The sequence below is a fragment of the Apis florea genome, unplaced genomic scaffold (assembly GCF_048593485.1).
Source record: "Apis florea isolate Af1SG1 unplaced genomic scaffold, ASM4859348v1 contig_3585_pilon, whole genome shotgun sequence".
NCBI lineage: Eukaryota > Metazoa > Arthropoda > Insecta > Hymenoptera > Apidae > Apis > Apis florea.
In genome coordinates, this window is record NW_028256788.1 from 2,899,425 (window position 1) to 2,918,115 (window position 18,691).

Here is an 18,691-nt window from a genome sequence, read left to right on the forward strand (position 1 = left end):
AGGGATAATATTCTCGGAAAGATGATCGGAGAGGAACCGTGAATCAGGATATATCGAAAGAGACCTATACTCGAGAGAATATATATAGAGAGTATAATAAAGAGAGTATAATACATAAATATATATTAATGTATAGACATAATCATTTCGCCCGAAGCGATGATCGCTGAAATAGCGAGAGACGCGGGAACGAGTTGAAATACAAAACCAGTAAGCATTGACCTGGTCAGAATGTTGCCTTATTGGTGCATAAGGCTGGCCCCCACGAAGCTTATTTTACGATACTGTCTTGTGAACAGATACGAGTATATTTTTCTCTCTCTCTCTCTCTCTCTCCCCGCGTTCTCTACCATATACGCATATACGTATTAAACGCGACGCGGATAATTGGTTCGCCATTCGTAAGCAACCTCGATATCAAGTCAGCGTTAAGATTCACCGGTGTACGGTTCCATTGGCGATGTATTCCTGGGAAGCATGCTCGACAAAAATTTCTGTAACGCTTGTGAAATAAATTCACTTTGTGAAATATGCTTCTTGGTATCGTGTTTAGTGAATTAATATCGGGAAGCCGGTATATCAATGGCGCTAGTGTCGCAAATGTTTACTTGTGAGTTGAGTAAGGATATTCTTGCATTTATAGGAAATTTAATCTTGTATAGAGAAACTCATTGATGAAAATCACTCAAATTTTTTTAAATTTTATATATTAATTAATTTTTATTAATTTATAGAATAAGATAAATAAAAAAATGACATCTTTTTATATAAAATTTCTTTTTCGAATAAATCGTTTTTGAAAATGTATCGAATTCGATTATATACTATGAATTAAATAATCTAAAACGGAGGGAATTTCATTCGCTATAAACCTTATTTCTATTCTATAAAGTTTGAATCATCCTGACCTACTTCTTATCCAAAAGAATCTATGATCTATCTCGCATAAAATGTTTCGTCTTATTTAATATCTCGCGAAGAATTAAAGAATTATCGACAAAGTGTTTTACAACAAAGTTGTTTTATTCAAAGGAAGGCATTATATCGTGCGAATAATTTGTTTGTGATTTCAGAATAGTGGAAGTAAAAAATGTGAAGATAACATGAAAGACAAAAAGTCTATGAAAGAATAGAACATCGCGTGTTTTTATTCCACGAATATGGATCAATATTTTGCATTGTAGTAATATTTTTATAATCATAACATTTTATAATTATAACATTGTTGGAAATGATTCACCATTTATTACATTCTTTCATCCCTTTGTCATCTATTCTCGTTCCTCGATTGCTTCACGGTGCATACTTCTCGTTACTTTCTTTCTTATATAAGCCAAACAAGAAGGAATGACAATCTCTCGTGGACATCAGATTATGTTAATGATAAACTGGATTTGCATTCACGCAAATTGATGTCACGATACTATGAATGATTCTCGTTGCGCATTGATAGAACGTGGTTCGAGCTCGAATGGAACTCGCCAGTCTTGTTAAACATAATTCCTGCCTCTACTAGAATTGATTACTCGCTGAAAGTAGATCACGTTCTTTGATGAGAATGTGGAAAATCTTTAATTTGTACCATACATATTACAATAAATGCAAATTGCCAAAAGTTTGGCAAATTTGGCAAGAAATAAAACTTGAGCGGAAGAAAATGGATATTAGAAATTATATGTGTCGAATTTGGTCAAGATAAAAATATTTGAAAATATCGTGTCGAACGAATGTGGATCAGACACACTTTATAACTTGCACAATATTTCACAGTATAAACGTCAGTTTAAATTTGATTATACATACGATAATTGAATATTTTAAATTTTTATATACCATTATTTGTACAAATCGATAATTTCATAGTAAATATAATTAGAGAAGCACATACACATTAACTTCACTACAATAATTTTAGTATTAATCAGAGATATAATTTGATATGTTTAATTTAATAATTTTGTTGAATCTTAAAACAAATTCCTGGTGCAAATAATCTCGAATGATATAATTGTTATTTTTTTTTTCTAAACTTTATTCTTTATTTGATCGGTAAAAATCAGAAAATCAATTGGTTTTCTAATAAATTTCACTTGGATATGCAATATGTTTCCCGTGATAAAATCACAAGTTTCTCGCTACGGCAACACACGCCTGTATATTCATTAGACTTAATGAAGCATCTTAATTAATTTGGAACAGTTTATGTAACGCTAGACGCAGTTGCGTTAGAGCATTGTAGAGATGGGCATCGTCCTTCTTCCTGGTCTCGCGTTTATTTTAAAACCAGATTGTTCTAAAAGTAGAAAAATTACAAAATAATTTAAGAACTGATTTTGAACTAAGCGTTTCATTTGTTCGTGCATCTAATTTTTCCAAACATATGTTTAATAAACAGGCATATTTATATCCGATACGTTGTTCAAAAATTGTATTAAAAATTCATTGTATTAAAAGAAATTTGCAATTATTCAATTTAATGTTTCATACAAAGATTGTAATAACATTTAAAGTTAAAAAATAATTTATTTATAGATATTAATATCACGCGCATAAACAGCTACACATATAAATGCAATAAAATACCTACAGTCACATGATTAAATATTTATAAAATGATTCTAGATAATTCTAATTATTTTAGCAAAATATTCAAAAATTTTTATTTTACAATTACAATTTATAATATTTAACAAAATAAAATTTTTATTTTACAAGTAAGAATATTTACGATATAAATTTAAAGAAAAATGTTTTAACACTAGTATTTGCTTTATATTATATTTCCTATTATTATGATACAATTTGCCAATGAAATTGTGCAATGATATGATAATTAAATCTAGTATTTCTTATTTCTTATAGTAAATTATAAAGATCTTATAAAAGTTACTTACACGTGAGTAATATAATATAATAATATAATAATTAAAATCATATTTCTGAAAAAAAATGTATATTTATTATTTCTTATTATTTAATACTAGACTATCATTTAAAATTATCATACCTAATAACGCTTCAACACACGTTATATCGCATGCTCTCAAAAAGAAAAAAAAAGACCTTGAAAGTAGTTTAAAATAAAACGCAGTGCGAGTACTAAAAATAAATCTTTATAGAAACAAATATTCATAGAACTAGATCTGTTGAACTTTAAAGAGATTGTACTATGCTATCTGAAAATGATACAATTTTGATATTAAATAGTTCCGCCCCCAAATCGAATAATCGAATATTTTCCATGTTCAATAATTTTCAAATTCTTTTTCAATATAGTTTTTTTTTTTTACGAAATCTAAAATATTGACTTGAAGAAATCTCGAAAAATTTTTAATCAAACATTTAAGAAAAGAATAGAATGAAATATTTAATGAATAGAATAATGGAATAGAAAACTTGTAAAAATTCAGCTTTAATCTTATACATTAAATACAAGTTTTAACTTTAATTAATGAAATTATACATGGGAATATACCTGTACATCTAATACCGATTCAAAGAACAGAATCTACGATCTTTTCTCATTTCTGTTAGAAGATATGTTTTCTTGATTAAATTTATCCTCGAAATAATAAGTTACGGTTCGTGTTACGCACAATGTTAAAAAAATTACAATGTTTCAAGCTGAAAGATTCAACATAAATATTAATTTCGTAAGACCAAAAATGTACGGAAGTGCAAGAAAGGCACGACCAAACAGTAGTTGTGTAAATCTTGATGTCATTTCGTGTCTAATTTCAAGCGATCTTATCCCATCTTCTCGGTGGAATACGCAGCTCATTTTCTCAAGTATTCTTCTCAAGTACTTTCATGACAGGCTTTTGTAATTGTACACGGATGCACTAGTAGTATCGATCTTTAAAAGATATCGACTTTCTCTGCTTTTATGCTCAACAAGTCCGATTCAAAAAAACTTTTTCTCATCAAAATACATTATTGTTATAAATAAATAAACAAAATTATTCATCTTAAAAATTATAGTGTATCGTAGTTTTAAAATGTATCGCTAGTCGAAAAAGTTGAGAAACGTTGGTACAAAGAATTTGTTCCAAATCTCCTTTTAATTAAAATTAAAATTATTTATTATAATTGAAGAATCAAAATTATCGTTCGAGATATACAATTAAATACAGTATGTGGGATCGACGTTAATGTAAAAAATCGATTTGGTATGCGCGTAGACCGTTATCAGTGTGTCTAGGATTCAACACGCGTAGAGGGAAACGCGCAACGTTGGCGCGTGATTAGAAGTTGGAAAATCGATGACGACTATACTTGCATAAATTTTATTCAACTCTCCATCTCTTGCTACTGTGTCATTAGCACGAAGGATACAGTACCGAAATTTGCATAATAGCATCATCCCACATTGCGTTCAACTAAGAGCTCCATAAACAAGAAACGCGTTTTGTATACGCAACATATTGAATAGAAACAGCGAAGCGAGACAAATCGTTCCTTCCTTTACGAACGATGGAAATAATAATTTTAAATTATTATAAAAAGATAATGTAACTTTTTAAATTTTAAATATCTTCTAATATATCTTTTTTTGTTCTTAACAAATTATTTTATATTTTTATTTTACAAATCGAATATAATAACTGAATAATCGTCCAAAAACTGTTATAACGTTATAATTTTTTCAGCGTTCTTTTCATTTTCTAGTAATTAATAAATTGCTAATAACTTCTCTTTCAAGATTAATATTAATTAATTATCTGAAACAAGAATATATCGTATACCGCGTTATATATATATATATATATAATAAATAAAACATTATTATCGTCATTGATGTAATTTCGTGGAATAATTGAAATTCCAATCAAGTGAATTTCGCGTTAGCAGATTTCTACTTTGCCGCCATTGCTACATGCATATACTGGACTTGGAGGTCACTCAACTGCAACGCGATGCAAACTATGCATTTACATGTACCGAGCATACAATTAACGGACAAACCTTCTCCAATATGTATTTTGATTTATAACTATTTCAACTAATCGTTAAGACGTTTTCTTCGCTGTTTTCGAGACAAACGTTTCAAATGTTTGCCTAAAGTTCATGAATTTACCGATTCGTTTATCGAGAAACGCGCGATAGTATGCACCAAGGTCAGTAAACTGCAATACTATGCAAGCTGTGCATTCACGTGTCGACGAGAGAATTAATGCGCCAGTTCTGTTGAAACTTATCTACTTTCTAACCACGTAATATACCATTTTCGGTTTATTTATATTTTAGAATAATATTTTAAAACCATTTTTAAATATTAGAGATTTTTCTTCCTTTTTTTTTTTTTTTTTTTTATAATTAAATAACGCACCATTTTCCTTTTATCGCTATAATCACACGACTCTTTCAATGGAGAGATACGTATATATATATATCAATTTTGCTTTTTCATCAATCATTATTTCGTTTTTCATCATGAATTTTTCAGTTTATCGTTTACTATTTATCTACTTTATTATTTAAAACAAATATAATTCTATATTACGTTTCTTATGAGAATAATTTTTCTTTTTTAATAGAATTAAAATTAAGACATTAAAAATACGCGTGTTTCAATCGTAGTACATAAAATAAAAATGTTCGAATACTTTTGTAAGAGAACATATGTGTCATCAATAAGTCCAATATCCAAGTAGAATATATCTTTAAAAACTTAATTTGCAATTCTATTACGTATCGCCACGATTAAACTGTGAAGGTTCTCAACAATAAACTTGATGTCGATATTATCCTTCCAAAATTATCGAATAACTTCCACGTTATATCGACGACCTAAACGACTATCTTGCGATTCATTATTCCAACAACCTTGACACTTATCGCAACTAATCGCAAACAACGTTTGTTTTCGTTCTCTGTCACGAAAACACACCGTGCCTTATTATTATATTCCATTTACCAAAGATAGGAGAAATTTATCAGCATTGTAATTATTTGAAAAATAATATAAAATTTTATTTCATACACACATACACACACATATATATATATATATATATATATATATATATATATAATTTCCTTTCATAATTTTATTTCATATATATACTTTATTATTTATATATATATATGTATAAATAATAACTTACATATTGAAAAAAGTGGAAGTTTTATAAATTTTTAGAAAATTAATTCTTTTTGTTCGGCGAGGAACAAACGAGATACGAAATTTCTACGTAGGAAGATTTAGCGGAAAATAAAGAGAACAAGATTCGAAGCGTACCGCTTTGCCAATTACGAGGTCTGAATTGTGACAATGGGCCAACGGCGTGCCGGGTTTCTCACGACATTCACCACCGTAATTTCTCTCGGTATTGTCTAACTATACGGAGTCGTGACACGTAAAGAGTGGGTCTCTCATCGGCGGCGTATTGGTAGCGCGAAAAAAAAAGCAGGACATAATAACGGTGTCGATTGAAAAATCTCACGGCGATATCTTCTTTACGGTTCACCGTCCATACTCTCGCCCTTAACTTCTACTTACTTTCTGTACATACGTTTACTTATTGTACGTTTTGCCGGCCTCGGTGAAACCATATTAACGAAAATAGACCGTTCGATTCGTTGCGCAATTAATCTTTCTTCCTTTTTTTTCTTCCTATCGAATAAGAATACCAAAAAAATCTCTTTTTTTCATATATCGCAAAAAGAAAGATACGAAAGATGAAAAAAAAAAAAAGAAATTTTTATTCGTGAAAATAATTATCTTTCCTCCGCTTAATAAAGAAAACAATTATAAATGTATCTTATAAGATATCTCGTAACGAAGTGATTCATTTTAAAAACTCATTCGTTACAGTATAAAAACTCCGCAAAATGGACAAATAGATCGATATATATAAATGTATTATATATATATATTATTCGTATAAGATAATTCATGTGATTAACTTGTTTTATCGTTTAAAAACAGTTAATTCGATATATTTATACATATTATTCATATAATCCACGTTATTAACTTGTTTTATTGCTTAAGAACAGTTAATCAGATATATTTATATGTATTATTCATATAACATAATCTATTAACAATATATTATTTACTTGTTTTATTACTCAAAAAACAGTTAATTTGATAAATAATCAAATGATCGTTAATTATTGAACAACGCAGTGTATTTTATAGTTAACGGATATCATTTCAGATATTAAGCAGATAAACATCAAGCAATATATATTTCTTTTACAATAGCTATTGATTTGAAAAAAAAAAAGATTTTTACAAATGTCGATCACGAATTGTCGTTTTCTAATCAATCAAAATATACAGCTTTTATGCGAAACGAATAGCATTCGATCAAACGATTTTCACATCGATTCGAAACGATTTTTAGAGAAAAGTTGAACATGATAATCCGTTTCGAAGGTGTGGGAAGTGCTTTCACCGATCACTCACTGACGAAACAAAATTTCGCACACGATGGAGAGGGAAATCGCGCAACGCGTTATGCTTTCTGTTAATCGTATCAACCTATTGTGACGAAGTAATTCGACTTTCTTTCAAACAGATATCGATATCGTACGTGATTACAATAGATAACGTTCTACAATATAAATATGACTTTACACGATAAACAACTTCAACGTTATTACGCATTTTTGAGAAATTATTCGCTATCAGATTCATCGATTGGATAATTTTATCGTTTAATAACAATTTAATCAATTTTACATCAACCTTTTATTTAATCCTTTAAAGATGTTTGAAAGTTTCATTTCTATTTCGAACAGAAGAAACATACATGTGTAAATAAGTATCAAATTTAAACAATTTGAGCAATTTTATTTTTTAATAATCTAGAAAAATAATAGAAATAAAAAAAGTAGAATGATATTTTGAAAAGAGAATTCCAAAAGTGTTATAATTTATAATTATTAATTATTGATTATTGGCATTACAACTATTCATTACAAGACATTTCTATTATTTTCAAAACAAGATTATGTTAAATACCTATAGTAAACACACACGATCGACCTATTTTGTAATGCAAAATTCGTTACTACGCGTACAAAATGTTTCACCATGAATGCTACAAATAAAGTATTAGAAGTATTAGAAAAATTATATTGAAAATTCTTCGCTTATTTTAATCTTATTTTGAAAATTAACACATATCACATATAATAATAACACGTATCACATATATCTTTCAATTTATTTCTCCGATAAATTAATACTTGAATTATTATTATTATATTAACGATAAAAATATATTAATTTAAAAAAAAAAAAGAAATCAAAGAAAGGAAAATTATAGTCCAAATAAAAATATCACGAGTTATAATGTTTATCCTGCTGAATTTAATTTATCATATTTTACCGATAAAAATAACGAAAATACCCATTATTCGAAATAAACGAAACCCAATTTTCTATTTCGATTAATTCTATTTCGATTCTGAAGAGAAATTTCAAGAAAATTCACTGTTATTAAGACGTATAACATGATATTTTGACATTTAACGAGACATCTTATCTTTCTCGAAATCCAATTTAAATTTGATCCAAGTTTATCCCAAGGTTAAAACGTATCGTGTAAATTTTCGCATACATTCCGTATCAATCACGTATCTTCATCGCGTTATCGTTATTATAACTACGATAATTCCTTTCTTAGATTTACTTTACATTCCTCATTCATGTTCATAAATTCACTCGCAAATTTTTAATTTTCTTTTATGAAAATACACGAATATAATATTTATATTACGTACATATTTTACGATATATTTTATTCATAAATAAAAAAAAATGAAAAACGAAATAGAAAAAGAAATAAATGCTATCATATAATATCGAATAAATATGATTTTATAAAAATATAGTTGAATTTCTCCTATTCTAATTTCATTAGAAATTTTCCTAATCTTAACCAACACGAATCCAATTCAAAATCGATGAAAAAAAACACCGACTCACGATGAACATTTCAGTAGAGAGAGAAAGAGAGAGAGAGAGAGAGAGAGAGAGAGAATGCATTACCTGTCTGCGAAACGATCGTGCGGTATGCACGATCGGTCGGAGTGGACCTCTTCCACGGGTAGGTTAGTCAGCAGCGTAAATAACGACACGATAGCCGGGAGCGGAGGCTGGTGGGGTCAGAAAGACAGAGGCAAGATACGGATATTTCCTCAGATATTTGCATACAATCCGGCTGGACGCGAATTCACGGCGTTCAAGAATCCATAGAAAGTGGTGTTGTCCTTCTTCCCTTTTCGCTTTCCTCCCTTCTACAGGTGACGCGGTTTCCGTTTTGTGGGCGTCGTCGATTCTCACTCACGATTCACCTTCTTCTCACCCTTATTTTATTCATCGAGAAAAGTGGTTGGTTGGCGAATTTTTTCAAGCGCAATGCGAAATTTAATTGATTTCGAACGACACTGTGATGTCGATTCGATACCGAGTTACGGGAAGGTAACTCGCGGAAACACGCATCCAAAGAGCACAGAGACACGATAACCAAGTGATCGCGAAGCAGTGGCGGGCGAAAGGAACCGCACGCTCAACAACCCAGCCAAGCACTGTTCAGGCCAACAGGTGAGCCGTGCCACCAGTTTACGGCCAGTGACGTATCACTCGCGTGTTCTATTCAGGGCAACAGGTGTGAACTATACAGGCCAGTGACGTAGCTTGCCGATCCGGGAACCGATCGCACGCGTCATTCTTTCCAACGTTAAAAATATAAGATATTTTTATTTCCCATATTTTTCTATCTTTTTAAACTTTCCACGACTGTCTGAATATTTCCCATTTATAAAACTACTTTATCGATTTATCTTGTATTTTAAATTATCCTTTATAATTCCTTTATATATCCTTTTTCTTACGTTACGTTAAATATGAAAATAGTTGGAAAAATATTATTTATATTTATATTTTTTATATTATTATATTATATGAATTATAAACAATATTTTCGTATTTGCAAATTAAAAATGGAATTTTTTTATGGAAATAAATGAAATAAATGATCGAGGAATAAAAGTATGTTACTTGAATATTATACGACATCTGTATTCACCGTCAGTTGGCAAAGTTGAGTCAATTTGGACTCGTGTTATTTCGTGTGAAAGTTAAAATTGATATTACTCTATATTGTTACATGAATTATACAAATTTGACTATTTCGCTATATTATTTCATTAAAAAAGCGAATATTGAAATATAATTATTATTTATTAATAACTATTCGGACTAATACATTAAAATTTCTGAAATATGTACATATATATATGATGAATTAATTGAAAAATGACTTCTTTAGCAAGAATGGAAATTTTGTCGCGAAGCTTTCGTTAAAATTAATAGAAAGCCAAATGATCGGTAAATTTTTTGCAAAGATCTTTCAGTTTTTCGAAAAGATTGCGTTCTTAATCAATATAAACACACCTGCAAGATTTTTCAATTGTTAACCATTCGAGTTTTGTAAATACCTACAAGTAATAATACTGATAATTAAAGCAATATTACAGGAAAAGGAAAACAAATCTATTTGTAACAATAATATTTCGAAAATTAAAGAAAAAATTGTTTATAAAATTATTAATCGATTAAAAAAAATTAAAATGAACATTAATTAAAGAGATATATTTTTTCAAAAATAATTACTTATTTTCAATAAAAAAAAAGTTTACTTATTTTATTCTTTCTTTCCCTGTTAATATAACCGTGTTTTTGTTCATTTATTATTTTAATAGCAACCAAGTCATTAATTCACAAATAATTCGTATCAATCTACTTCGAATTTCTCATTTTACGTAATATTTTTTCATATAGTTTAAACAAGATATCTTTTACAAGTACAATTATTATCGCATGTAAATTCATACGTTGTTATCGTATATTAATATTCTAATCATGTTTGTATTTTTTATTACTTTTATTTGATTAAACGAGTTCTTAAGAAAGTAGATGTAGCGAAAGCGTCTTATATCTTTCATACGAATCAATCAAATCACACATGTTGCCTCCAATTCGATACCGATATTAATCGATTCAATCTTTAAATAAGATATAAAAATTTATTTCATTTAATCAAAAAAAAAAAACTAAAAAACTTAATTAAAAAACTGAAAAACTTTACTGTAAACCTCATAGGAAATCCTTATAGATGATTACATTTTATACCAGTGCATAAAAACAGAAATATAACATAAAACCAGACATTGTTTCTGAATTACATAAAAAGTACAATAAATTTCTTCAAAAATTAAAACTGAAATAATAATGAAAATCAAATAAAAAATAATAATTTATATTTCATGTCCCGTATTAAAAAGTTACCGTTACCATTCGTAGATAACATAATGGCTCTATATGAGAAAAGCAGAATAAATGTGACATCTATCTTCATCATATATTCTGAAATACCAACCTGAAAAAGATCAGAGTGTTTCTTACGCCATCTAGCGTGCAACAATCTAAGTATATACTCAAAAAGTACAAAAAAATTATGCGTTTATATATACTTTCAAATTTTAAGAATGAAATTAAAAAATGTTATCTATCATTTTAATAAAATATTTGCTACGAAAAATATAATCGAGTTCGCAGCTTATTAGTTCATATTATTTCTTACAAAATATATAATTGTATCATTGATACTACACCGATACAATTATATATTATTCTTTTCTGAGAAAATTTATTTATTTTTTAAAGAAATTCTTCTTTTACTGTACATGCTTGCAAAACATTCAAATTTTTAATTGCGCAACACAAGCAACAAAAGAAACGGCAAAAAATCGGCGCAAAAGACTAAGTCTGAAAATAAAATTTAAGTTAAAAAATCGTCTATCGATATTTTATATTTCTATCATTGTGAAAATGAAAAACAATTGATAGTTAAAAATGTAAGAAAAAAAAGAAAAAAAGAAAAAAATATAAACATCCCATAAAACACCATTTTACTTTGCCTATTAATTATCTACTTATCTACAATACATTATTTCATCCATTGAATTACTATATATCTATTTAATTATGCATGGATTTAATTTTATATATTTATTAAATACATTTTATTTGATCGATATTTTTCTATGATGCAATTTTTTGCTGCGTGAAACAAATAGAATAAAATTATATAGAAAACATTTTAAACATTCTAAAAATCTATTCTAAAAGTTCTTTTTACATCTCAATCTACATAAAAATTTAATATTTCGTTTATGAATCTTGCCTACCAAAAAATATTATTTTTACAGAACTTTATCTACATTCATAACAACAATTTTCAATTATTTAGGATATAATATACAATGAATTATATATCAATGAAAATGCAAATAAAAATATACTGACCACTGACCAATGATAATTATTCACGTAACTATAAAAGATTGTTTTAAAGCGAGGAAGTTGAAGAATGGCAAACGATTTATTATCACATATATATTGAAAAATAGAAATATTATTTCAAGAAATATTAGAATCTAATATAAAGGAAGACGAAAGTATTTTTTAATAAGAAGAAGAACGTATTAAACATATCATTTATAAATCCTATCTATCAAAAAATTGAATATTTCTTTAATTTTATTTATACATATAAAAATCGAAAGATTTATCTCAAGAATCATCAGATATTCCTTCTGTCCTATTTCGTTGAATGATGAAGGACTCGTGAAACAAATTATATAATATAGTTTGCCAATAACGAATAGTTAATTTCTAGAACACCAAATATTTTGTAATATTTGATTGTATACTTCTTCTCTTCTATTTATTTTTTTCAAAATTGTACCCTAATCTAACAAACTCAATTGTTAGATTAGTAATTAAAAAAAACAACTTATATTAAGGAGAAGAAATATTAATAGCTGGAAAAAAATTAAATTATTAAAACATTGTTAAATAATTTGAAAATAATTTGAAAAGACATTCATCGATGAGAAGAAACATATTTTTTAACAATATCTTAAGTAACAAATGCTCATAATAAATAAAGAATACTGAAAAGAAAAAAACAACAAAAAAGATAGCCACAAGGATTAACCAAAATAACTCCACTCAACATAAATCCGAACAAACCGCGAATGGAACATGTTTTCTAGTTTTCGCAACATTAGCGGAAGATTGCGATATCATATTTTTTGGCAGCTCTTTTAGTTGCTCTAGATAGTTCAAGAGCAGAAATGTACTTCCATAGTCCATTATGAAAGTATTATGGGCAATTGTATAAACGCAACACTATTTTTCAAATATTTTTCAAGAATTTAATGCAAAATTTACTATTATTCTAAATAAGCGAAAAACTATTTCAAATATTTCAAAATCAAATCCCGATAAATATATAAACTATAGGATAAATTCAAATTTAAAAAATAAAAAAATAAAAAATAGGCTAATTCACAATCAAAATAATTAAAAGCAATCGCGATATTTTGTATAACGCAACATCAAAGCAAACGTGACTCTCATTTAACACTACGCTAATCCAACCCGTTATTAATTAATTAATCGCAACACTAATAAAAAATCGCGATGCCCATGATGACTGGATTCGATAGGCCAGCATGCAATCGGCCATGCAACAATGCAACAATTACTACATCTACTAATACGAGCACAGTGACAGAATAGTAACAATAACTTCCCATTCTTTGGATCCAGAAAAGATTCAAAAAATGAGAAGCCATTCGTTGCAGCCCTCTTCATGACAGTTTGTCGGGCCTCTTCGTCTTCTCTCTTCGGGCCCAATGCCCTCTGAAACTTAATTCTAGGCTCGAGATTCACTAATCGCAAAGAAAAAAAAAAAAAAAAACCGCAGAAACTAAATACACATGGATGATCAACGATGTAATGATCGTTATCCATATATCGTTGTCTCCATATGTGAAAAATCTCGAGCATAACGTTCGTTTCGAAACATTTCGCGACCGCGATCGCGGAATTTGAAAAATCGATGAGCAAAATGAGAAACGAGTACCCATTGATGGCCATTCGTCACAATTTTACTCTCCACTTTTCAAATTTTATTTCCTGAAACAGATTGTCACCCGAAAACGCGCCTACCCGATCAGAGACAGTGACAATCTGCCCGGCCCTACCTACTTATAATTAACAGCCATACCAGAAGTATACTACCTATCCTACCTAGCTCTATATTTAAAAAAAATTGCAAAACAGGCACACCAACACACTCATTCCACGATTCTCACTCATAATACTCGGGCGCAAAAAACCTACACTAGGGAAAACGTCCCGGAACGCTTCCGACACCCGAGTTTGGCATACTTCTTTCATACTCTAACTTTACGTACCTTTTTTCTGAAATCGACTGACGAAGATTAGCGATCATTGCGTCAAAACTTAACAAAATTACATAAATATTCGAATAATCGAAAAAATATTTTTTTAAACAAATCGTATTGTTGGAATAAATAATGTAAAATAAAGTATTGTTATTATAATTTAAAAATAAGATTAATTATTATTAATCTACTATATTCAATCCATAGTAACTGTAGATATAACTGTACAACAATATTGTTATTATAAATTGAATTAATAATTATTAATGGATGTTAACAATTAAAACGACGCAATTCCACAGCCTAACCACATACACACACAATATGGAAAATACGTCGTGCACCATACACTAACGCATCGTCAGTCGCTGAGAAATTTTGATAAAACTTATCAACTAGAGTCATCATGCCCATCGCCTATCTTTCACTCAAGTAACACCTAGGCACGTGAGCGAAATTCTGGCAATGGACATGGAAAGGGTTAAATCTGAAAATCCTGAGCTAAAAAGATAGATTATTATACTATTAATAATTTGTATCTAACGAGCTAATGAATTTTGATTTTATATAATTTCATTATATCTCAAATTTTAATGATTTTTATTTTACTTTTCATTAATGTAATAAATTATTGGAATTTTAATAATTTTATATAAAAAAATCACTAATTGAAAGGGAATATATTTACTTAAAAAATGATTAAAATACAATTCAATGAAATAATTGAATCAAATAGATTAGAAATAAAATATAATAATGAAAATATCCTCAGACGATTTTTTCATCAAAGCATATTTTTGAAAATACGAAACAAATATTCAAATCTTGTAGCTTTGATTTCAAAATCTATCTGTCGCGAAATATCTTCTTGTATGTAATGTTTCATATATATTTTTAAACGGGAAAACTATTCTCTTTATTGTCTCGAAAATCAAGAAAATTGACATTGAAAGAAAATGAAAATGAAAATGATTCATTATTTATTTCAATATTTGTATTTAATTCATATATGTTTAATTCATATTTTTATATTTAACGCTTGCAAATATATTATTAAATATATTTTAGTTGCTTTAAATTGAATTAACATAACGTTGGATAATTAATTTGAGAAATTAGTTATATTTAAACACGCGACGTACAAGAAGATCTAGCCTGAATTAATAAATAAAACACAGAAAAAAGAAATATTACTATTCACGGGTATGATAAAATACTCGTAGTCACTGTGCTCGTGTGAAATTCTACGTATACAACCAATCACCCGTGTCGATTCGAATCTTTCATTCTACGACATGATTGAGTGACCGGAGGAATCAAAATGCATGCGACTCACCATTAGATGTGAAGAATCTGCATTATTATAACTCATAGGAAATCATCGCAAGATTGATAAATATCTGTCAACAAAAAATGGAACATTTTAAATTATATCACATTATAAATATGATAAAGATTCTAATTAGATTTCAAAAAACAATAAAAATTAAAATCTTTAAATATAAATTTAAAATTTAAAAATTGAAATTTTCTAATTGTTCTATCTTTCAATAGAAAAATAAAAACTTAAATAAAAGAAAATTTAAATAAAAAAAAAAAGATAATTACCTGCTCTTATAATTGTCTTATTTTCTTGAAAGAAGCACTGACTCTACTCTATTGAAACGAATATTTATGTAAAAAAAAAAAAAATAAAAATAAATATAGAAAACTATTATATTGTATGACCGCACAAAATAAGCACTGATTTTAATCTCACGTGTTTACTGTAATTAATTTTATTTAGATCTATAATGCTCTAAAAAAAATAAAAAATACTATTGCGAAATAAACACTGATTCTATCGACTGCATTGCGCGCAGCCACAATAATCTAAAAATGAAATTATATTAGTGAACAAAGAAATATGCAAAAAAAGAAACAAAATATGTTTTTATATTTTCTTTCTAGAACATTTGTTAAGAAAGATACTGATATTTTTATATATATATTTATATACATTATATATATATATATATATATATATATATATATATATATATAATATACATTATATTATATATATATTATATATATATATTATATATATATATATATATATATATTATATATATATATATATATATATATATATATATATATATATAAACTAAATAATTTAATAAAAAAAGAACAAAAATATAACTTACATATATTTTCTTCAATATAGAAATTTAAATTTTACCTCTTTTTCATAAAAGGTAAACTTGTCATCATGGCGTCCATTGAAAATCTTTTTCCCGCTTAAAATAATCCGAGAAATCAGCTATTTATCTGCGCAAAAAAAGAAATCAAATCTTTAAAACATATATATATATATATAGGTATATATATATAAAAGGTAAAAAATTAAACTAAATGTAATAAAATAAAATAAAATAATAACTTAGTTTAATTATATTTCAAAAGTTCTTCATATAAACTAATAATAACTTTAATAGTTTAATTAACAAATAAAAAAATTGAATAAATTAATCTTTAAACAATTATCAATGATATTAATATCTAATAATTGAACATGTAATAAAATTAATAAAATAACATTATGAAGAATACAAAGAATAATTGTCAAATATGTATTATGGAATAAATAAAGCACATACCTGATATAAAGCGTCTAACCGTCACGAGTTTCGACAACGAAATGACACCTTGCGCCGCGATTCGATATATCACATTACAAATTGGGGAGGGGATATGCTCAACAATTCGACAAGTATAAATATGTCGAACGTGCTATGAATGTAAATGTTCTCGAAAATATTATAATATTTTCAGTTTTAAGATTTCAAATTTTAAGGTTTCAAATATAAAATCAAAATACAAAAATAATATCACACGAAAAACGTAAGGATTAATAATGTTTAGAAAATAGCATATACATAAAAAGCATAAGAATATTATATGTATATATGAATTGATTATATTAATTTAATTACTTCTATCTTTATATGAATAAAACGACAAAAAGAGATTTATAATATTTTCTATAAAATAAAACATACCTCATTTGTATGAAAGTCGTCGAATTAATTCCTAATTATCATATTGTATACACTTTCAAAGCCATCCCGCCTTCGAAACTTCAATCAAATAATTATTTGTCAAAGATATTCAATTTTGGTATAATAATGGTTACACAAACATGTATTAATTAAACAAGGCTTAATAATCTTAAAAATTAAACTTAATAATTATAATACAATATCCTATTAATAAAAATTATATGTAATTACTCACGGCAAAACACATCCCACCACTACGGTTTTCAACTGTAGACTGATGCCATGCGTAGTACAATGCGCACTATGATGCGCATTATGATGCGCACTGATTCGTTTTGCTGCTAGAACTTAACTGTTTTTTAATTGGCTGGAGCGATTTCTTATTCACTTCGGCCGCGCGAAAATTGAAATACATTGTAAATTTAGTTGTAAATTTTTATAACATTTATATACATATTTAAATACAAATAGTATATTATATTTAAATATATAAAATTTAAAAAATATAACATATATAATGTATAATATTAATAAAATATAATAAAATGTATAACATATTATGATTATTATATTATATAATTATATTATATAATTAATTTAATATAAAAATCATTCAAATTAGAAAAAATGAAATGTAAGATTTAAACATTTAAATATTTATAAACATAAATATTGATTAAATCTAAAAAAAAAAGCGTAGAAATCTGAAAAACATATCATATATCATCGAAAAATATATCTAAAATTGAATAAAAACATGATAAAAAAAAATTAATACAAATATTAAATATTAAATATTAAAAGAAAGCTAAAAATAAATAAAAAAATTTATAAGAAAATTATATAAAATAAAATATAATAAAATTTATTTATAAATAAAATCTTTACAAGTAAATCTTTTATATTAGTTGCAATTTCTTTCTTTTATATCACGCATATAGCTTTCTCAGTTCAATATTGTAGTTTAATAAATACAATCAGCATAAAAATCACATTATCAACTACTATATCGATAATGGTATAGGCAGATACCTGTAGATTTTTAATAAATATTTTAAAATGCGAAATGTTTAAATTGTTCAACAATTTTTAATATTCTACTAATATATTATTAATTTTACAATTTACCGACTTAAATAATATTTTGTAATATTATTAAATTTAATAATTTCATAAAAAATGTATTATATGTATAGAGTATCATTCAAATCTAATTTTCATATTTATTTATGTCGTATATTTTTTTATAATATAGAATTGTATCGTATGAATAAAAAATCAAAATATATTTTATTTTATTTAATATTACTGCTATTTTAATATCAAAATGAACTAATAATGTAGAATTTAAACGGTAAGTTGCATAA

The 18,691-nt window shown here is 26.9% G+C and overlaps 1 protein-coding gene across 1 annotated transcript in view; it reads right to left on the bottom strand.

Moving 5' to 3' along the window:
* The window catches only part of LOC100864242 (echinoderm microtubule-associated protein-like 2), a 37,590-nt gene extending 27,794 nt beyond the window's left edge, over positions 1 to 9,796 (bottom strand). Inside the window, exon 1 of the mRNA XM_086914200.1 lies at positions 9,008 to 9,796. The gene's annotated coding sequence lies outside the window, so the exon portion shown is untranslated. The remainder of the gene's footprint in view (positions 1 to 9,007) is intronic.
* Between the last annotated feature and the right edge of the window lie 8,895 nt (positions 9,797 to 18,691).